This window comes from Capsicum annuum, chromosome 7, assembly GCF_002878395.1.
Source record: "Capsicum annuum cultivar UCD-10X-F1 chromosome 7, UCD10Xv1.1, whole genome shotgun sequence".
Classification (NCBI taxonomy): domain Eukaryota; kingdom Viridiplantae; phylum Streptophyta; class Magnoliopsida; order Solanales; family Solanaceae; genus Capsicum; species Capsicum annuum.
Window position 1 is genome coordinate 76091953 of NC_061117.1, and position 8095 is coordinate 76100047.

The 8095-nt window shown below is 32.6% G+C and overlaps 1 non-coding gene across 1 annotated transcript; it reads right to left on the bottom strand.

Moving 5' to 3' along the window:
- Nucleotides 1-6664: 6664 nt before the first annotated feature.
- On the bottom strand, nt 6665-6770 carry LOC124886231. Its single transcript, XR_007043317.1, has one exon. It is a non-coding gene; the product is annotated as a small nucleolar RNA R71 (small nucleolar RNA).
- Between the last annotated feature and the right edge of the window lie 1325 nt (nt 6771-8095).

Here is an 8095-nt window from a genome sequence, read left to right on the forward strand (position 1 = left end):
TCAGCACTTGAACATGCAATTTCATATGATGATTTTAAATTATGAGATTAAATCTCATATTTTCCAAAAAACTTGAAAAAATATCCATAATTTTATATTTTGTACAAAAAGAACTCATCATTTTAAAATTTTTAGAAAGAATGTGTTCGACTATAAGAAATTGTATGTATCATTTGAAAGATTTATAATAAATAATAACTAGTTATTATTATTGTTAACTAGTAGATCTTTATAAAATTATACATGCTTGATAGTTTGTAATCACTAATATTTATTTATAAAGTAACAAGGAGATGTTTAATTTATTAGTTCAGTGTCTTATCATATTATGATATAATATTTATGAAGTAAAGATTTGACCATCTGATAACATTATATAACTATTGGAAAATTTTTAATAATTTTCATAACTTCTAATGTTTTCATGGTTATGAGAAAATATACAACTAAAAAAGTTTGAATTGTATGTCCAAACAAAGCTCTAACTTTATCTTAAGTGATTTCATATCGTAATTTTATATGGTGTAGCCAAATGGGCCCTTAAGAGTGTTTGGTACGGACTCCATAAATAATATGGAATGCAAAAAAAAAGTATAAAAATTAGCATGTATTTATTTATACTAAAATTGACTTTATAGTAAAGGAGTCAAAAATATCTCTCTACTTTCATTTAATAGTAAGATTTATCCCTATTTATACTATAGGGCAAAATATACCCCGCTCATTAATTAATTTTACAAAAATATCCCTCTATTAAACGACTGTCCATCGTAGCCTTTTAAAATCTAAAGTGGCCAAATATTATAATGAGATGAACGTCACATGGCATGCCACCTCACCACCAATATTTTTTTATTTATTTATTTCAAATTTTATTCCTTTTTCTGTTTCTTTCCTGTAAAGAATTCAATGCTCTGTAATGAATTCTCCAATATTTCTTCATCTCTGCTTTCACCCTTTTTGTCTATTGTTTTGGTTATCATTACACCCACCATTAATTAGTCTTGTCAGATCTTTTTTTCCCTTGCTTCTTCTTGCCCCAATATCCGACACCTCCCTCCAATTCTTGACTTCTCCTATTTCTAAGAGAAGTTATATATGAAGTAACTGTAATTGTGTACGGAACAATTTATATGTCGTCAAACGAAATTAGAATCGTAAAGTACTTGGATCTCGGTCACTGTAATGGCAATCTAATTTGTTCTTCTTGTCTCTTGGATGCTGAATTTCTATTCAGTGACATTATTCCAGTGGATTTTTTAGGTTATTAAACAAAAACAGTTTCTCATCCCTTAGTTTTTTATTTTTTGCAATTTGCAACCAAATAGGAGGAGGAAGGCAGTCAAATATTTCTTGTAGAAGTCATCACAATGAATTTAATCTGTATATATATAGGGAAAGTGATAAGAATAAGGTCACTTGAATAAACAAGAAGATAATATGGGAGCAAAAATACTAAGAATAAAGAAAAGAAATTAAAGATAGGTAAGATTTGGGAATAAAATCCTCAATTTTGAGATAAGTGTTAAGAACTTTAGTTGATTTTAGTATACAAAATTAGCAGATTAAGACTAATTATGATATTAATAGAGTCAATTCAGGAATTTAAATAAAAAAAGATCTAGACCCCTATTTCAAAGAAACTAACGACAACAATTAGTATAAGATTAATCACCTTCTTTAATTAACTTTAATAAAAATCAAAGATATCAAATTAAGAATTAATCTTACCTCCTAAAGAATCATTCTTATAGGATTGCAAAATAACTCCAAAGTCACCACACGCAAAGCTATAAAGAAGACAATCCTCTCAAATATTGTTAATCATCATGTTATTTAATTAAAAATAATAAAATTCATCTTTATATATAGGGAAAAAACTTATCCCAAATAGCATGGGATTTGAATTCTACTTTTATGGAAATGCATAAATCTAGGAAAATTTTAAACTAGGAAAGCAAAAGTTTTCAAATTTAATCAAAACTTATATGGGCTCAATCTTCTTCGTTTGTGCTTGGACTTGAATCATGAAATATGTGTAGCACTTAGCCTATGCGTCTCAATAATTCTAAGACTCATTCTTGAGATCTTCTTCCACTATAAGAATATTCTTGATTCACACTGAAACTCGTCAATTTTAATGCAAGTGGGCCAGACTAGATGCTATCATTCCCCTCCTTTCAAAAAATATTTTTTCCTCAAATTTGAATCTCACAAAATCAAGAAGACATACAATACTAAATAACATTCATTACTTGAAAGAAACAATGGTAAGGAATAAAATAAGATAGTAACCATGCATCCACTTAGCCCAATTAGTCCTTGCATGGATAAATACACCTTTATAAAGCATGTGGATGATATCATCTTAATAGAAAATTCTCTTCCTTGTATGAGCACAACAAAATTTACGTATAGATGGCATAGGGAATGATATGTGTCTCTCTAATTTAGCTATATCAATAAATTACTTGAATCTGTTTGCCAAAGAAAACGTAAGTTTCATAGAACATGTATTAAATTGAACACTTTTATGATATAATCAAGCATCATCTTTTACACTTTCCGCAGATTTTTCCATATAAAATTGGTTCAGATAAGCATAGGAGATTTCAAGAATGTTAGAAGAATCTTTCAATGCCAAAATAAAATATTCATTAAATTCTATGTAATTGCTCAAATTCACCAACAAGGAATTATGAATAGGTTCAACATAGGATATTTGATCACTAGTATCATAATATTTATATGTTTTCTCATCACTAGTGGCAAACAACCTTTAACCTTATAATCACCAAGACTTAAAAAATTATGACTCATCACACAAAAATAATTTTATTCCAATAAGTCACCACAAAAAATTTACTTGAATGCAAGAATAAGAAAGAAAGAATCATCTAACTCATCATAAGTTTCTTCCTAAAAATATCACATCTCTTCTCAGTAAGTAAGAATCCATATTCAACTGCGTACACTCAATTTCAAAAAGCAACGAATTACTGATATAGTGAACTTAGAGGTTGCAATTAGTGACTTATAATAAAGCAACATATCATCATCTTCAAACTTAATAAATTCACCAACATAAAAATTAAGAGTGTAGGTGAACCTCTAAAAAATCACTTAGGTGTTCTAAGAATCCCAAGAATGTGGATAAACCAATCAAACATATCGTACTTAATATTAATTAGCAAAAGAATAATATCACCTTATTTTTTGTTGATCATTGGTATTAGATCCACTACCTTGTTCATCTTCTTATAATGAATCTTATCTTGAATAGACCCAAAATAATTATCTTTACCTTTATCCTTCTTATGATTGAACACTTGCTCAATGGGACATGTACTTTCAAATATCCTAGTATTAAGTTCACCCAATGATGGTTTATCAATGCAAACGTTTTCATGAGTAACTGCAAGAGCGTCCAAAAAACTAGAAAGAGAAGAAGTTGGAATGTGAGAGTTAGAATAAGAAATGATCTTACTCAAACTCACTTGTTTTTCTCTTCCTTATGATCATCCCTCTCCTGATTAATCTCATGATCATATTTATTTTCATTTCTCTCAACCTCACTTGACATCTTATTTTCTCCTCACAACACAATATCTTCCTTTTTCTCTCGTCGAATGTTAACATGTACTCTCTTACTCTTCCTATTCTTTTGCTCTCTCAAAATTTTCCATTTCTTCTTTTACACATTTCTGATCATCATAAACTTGGGATGGATTTAAACGTACAAGTTTATATTTTCTTTTGTTTAGCTCGAGAGAAACTCTATTCTTTCTACTATCATAAATTTCATTCCTATAAAACATCTATAGACACACAAGCATGATATGACAATCTTTCATTGGAAATACAGCACAAAGAACATTATCAAAGTACCTCCCAATGGATAAAGAAATCATGCATTGCTTAGTCACCTTAAGTTCTCTAAAACCATTCAACCATTGTCACTTATAAGGAGTAGTGTGTTTGATGCATGTAATTTCTAACTTCTCCACCATGTATGAACTTATCACATTAGCACCACTTTCAAAATCAATAATCATAGAGCAAATAGTACCCTTTACCCTACACCTTTTATGAAAAATATTTCTTCTCAAATTAGTTATATTTACCAAATTAGGTAGATTTTGGGTAACCTCTATTGCATAAAGTCAAATAAAAATCCTTCTAAGTGTCTTGGCTATGTCTTCATTTGAGTCCCAGCATCAATATCCTTTTCTATTTGAGGCATCTCAAAAATAATATCAATGAAAATAAAGATCTCTCAACTTTTGGCCATTTTTCGCTTATTGATTTCATACTTTCTTGCCCCTTTCCGCTCAAATTACAAACTTTGATTAATTCCTTTAGAATTTATTATTAACTCTACTTATAGGAATCCCTTTAGAAGTAAGATGTTGAGATAAAAATAAATTTACCAACTCCCAAACTGATTGGGTTCGGTGAGACAAGAAAAAGACCAATTTATAAAAAATAAATTAAATTTCTCCTCTTCTTGATTTTTTGTCTTTATGTTGGAAATAAGAAACAAAATAAATTTGGAGTTTCTTAATTTGGAAGCAACCCTTTTCATTTTTCAATTTTTGTTTTTTGGCTACTATGTAGCTTTTCCTTTAAATCTACTAAACAAAAATTAAAGAATGTTTTTAGGGGGCTACGAAACTTGATGAGTGGTGAATTACCACTCAATTGCACTAAACAAGCGTGCACATACTATGATTTGAAGATATAAGTGAGACAAATTGATGATTAAATGCATTAATTTCCATTTTAAAGGCATACAGATTAGGAGAATGAAAGATATGGATTTGAGTTGAAATGGATCAAAAGAAAAGAAAGAGATACAACTGGAGGACCTGGAGAAAGAACAAGACCCAGTTACGGTAATTTTGATCTGTGGGATGCGATTGCGATCAGTCAAGCAGGTTAAAAGACCGCTATTGTGATGTCCTTACTTCGGTCGAATTAACTGCGATTGTGGACAACTTTCTGCGATAACGACTAAGCGGGAATTTTTCCCATGGGCAGTTTGTCATTTCACCCAGCCGAACTTAAGTCCTCTTATAGGCTTAAACCCTTTCTCATTTGAGTATTACACACTATTGAGAAATTTTTGAATTTGAAGTTTAAACCCTAAATTGGACAAGCATTGTAATTTGATTTGGAGACTTTATATTTAGTATTTGTGAAGAATTGATGCTTTGAATAATCCCTATGGTATATTTTTCTCCCTTTTCTTCATGAGTAGCTAAATATTTTAGTCTTGGGATTATGTTAAACTAAGGTACAATTGTGTTAGGTAATGATGTGATTGTGTAATTCTTAGTTATGGATTATGGATTCGACTATTGTTTGGTTTGAATAGTTGGGATTTGTGGGTGAAAACCCCAAATATCCAAAATAGATTTGCTGGGTGAAAACCCCAAACTCTTGAAAGCTCTCATCATCCTCAAAAGAGAGATATGGGTGAACTCTTGGGAACCTATAGCTTCCTTGAAAGAGGGCTATAGGGGGACAAAGAAATAGTGGACAATTAAAGATGTAGCTTACTATCTTTTACGATCTTAGAAATAAGGGTATATGGAGAGTAGGTTATGTTATGGGCATCCTCCTAGAAATAGGGATGCCTAATTAAGATCTTGGGTGGCTTTTATTGATACACTCATTAGGTACTTGAAAGAGCCAAGGGGTGACATCCTTGAGCTTTGTTGACAAACTAGCTTCAAGGACTTTCAACCTAGCCTACCATTTCATCAATAGTTAGAACTTATACCAAACCATCATGATCACATGCACAACTTGCCCTTAGGTAGACATTATCTAAGATCTATCCAAAATTGAATTCTAAAACAAAAATTGTTATGATAGTGTATTGCTTGACTTGATATTGATAAGATTTCTAAACCAAACCCACCCACCCACCCCCCTCCTAATTTTACATTATGTGTTTTATGTAGTGCACACTTTGGGTATCTTTTAGCAATTTTAACACCCATTGGACTCAAAATCTAAATATCGCTCATCGTGGATTCAACCTCAACGAAAGTTGAGTTATTGACAATGACCGTCCTCTACCACTTTAAATGGTATAGGTAAGCGTTATCAAATTGCATTGTTGCTAGGGAGTGAAATCTAGATTTCACTTGTGCGGTGTTGATTTTTACTTAGGATATACCCATGGTAGTTTTTATTTATATTGTTTGTTATTTTTGTTTTTGTATAGGTGATCATAGTGTACACGAAACAATGAGTGACAATGCGAGTCACGTCGGGTCTTTCGATGGTCCTATTGATGATGAGGGGAAACTCAATGACATTGGTCATTCAAGTGTCGTACGTATCCCACCTACTCATGGGAACAATGTCTTTTATGTTATAAGCATCATGTTTCATATGTTATAAATGAAGGGACTTTTTGGGGGACAATCTTATGAGGACGCCAACCTTTATTTGAAGAATTTTGTAGAGGTGTGTGCACCAATTGATATTACATACATAATCCAAGAGTCTATCTGCCTATGCCTTTTCCTATTCTCTTTAACGGGTGAGGCGGTATTGTGGCTCTATTCCCATCCTGTCGGTTCAATTACTTCTTGGGACAAACTAACTGTGGCCTTCCTTGGCCAGTATTTACCACCTTCTAAAATTCACTAATAGAGGGATGAGATCATTAGCTTTAGGCAATTGAATGGAGAACCCTTGTATGAAGTGTGGGAAAGATTCAATGAAAAACTAACGCAATGTCCAAACCATGAGGTCCCAGAAAAGATGCTTCTCCAAATCTTATACCGGTCCCTTGATCCACTCAATAAAATCATGGTGGATAATGTGGCGGAAGGCTCTCTTGTGAAGTTGCATTATCATGTGACTATGAATTTTCTTACGGAGGTTACCAAGAAAAATAGGGGGTGGCATACCCGAGATGCCGAGGTGCCTAAAAGTTCTCCCACACCATCCTTTGTTGACAAGGAATAAAGAAAATTAGATAAAGAAAGAGAGAAGATTATGGCAAAGATGATGACCAAACTAGAACTTTTGACAAAACATGTGATGGCTGCACCCGCAAAAGCGGTGAATGCCGTGGCATCAAAATGTTATGAGGATGATGAGGATACTAAAAATCTTGATGAGGAGATTCGGTACTTGGAAAATTATTCAGGGGGTTCCTGGCCCGCTTATCAAAGGAAATGTAGGAATCAAGGTTGGATGGATCGTGATCGTGATAGGGATTGAAAAGATAGAAAACATGACTATAAGCACTATATGCCCCCTATGATCTGGAAAAGAATAAATACCCAAGCTCTATTGACCCTGACAAATACAAAATTAAAGATGTTATAAAGAGAATTGTGATGAGAGTTGAATTTAAGAACAACTTGTTTTGTAAGCTAAAAGAAAATTTTTCACAACTTAATCAAACTGTGGTGTCCCACTCCGCTTCCATCAAATAATTAGAAACTCAAATTAGGAAAATTTACACTCAAATAAATGCTAGGCCAAAGAATGGTCTTCTTAGTGACACTATTGTAAACCCGAAGAATAATGCTCAAGTTTTGGCAATAGTCACTAAAAGTGAGAAGACCCCTGGTGATCACTTGAAATAAGATTTAGGTGAAAATGTGACCAAGATTAAGTCAAAAGAAGGACCCCGAAAATCACAAGAAGAGGGAGAGGATGAAAGGAACTGGTGGAGGTTGATAAAGAGGTGGTTGAAAATGAGAAACCACAAAGTGATGTGATGCCTACAATACAAGTACCTCCCACATTTCCTCAAAGGATTCAAAGAAAAGATGAGGGTGATAAAATCAAGAATTTTATGGCCAAGCTTAACAACCTCTCGATCAATATCCCATTGCTTGAAGCAATTCAACAGATACCGAGATATACTAAGCTCATACATAAGTTGATGTCAAAGAAGAATCTTATTGAATGTGATACCATAAAAGTCACCCATGGTTGTAGTGATATCATGAGTAACACAGTTACGAAGAAAGAGAAAGACCTATGCGCTTTTACCATCCCTTGTACCATTAGAATGCATAAGTTTATTAAGGCTCTATGCGACCTCCCTCATGCCTTTTTC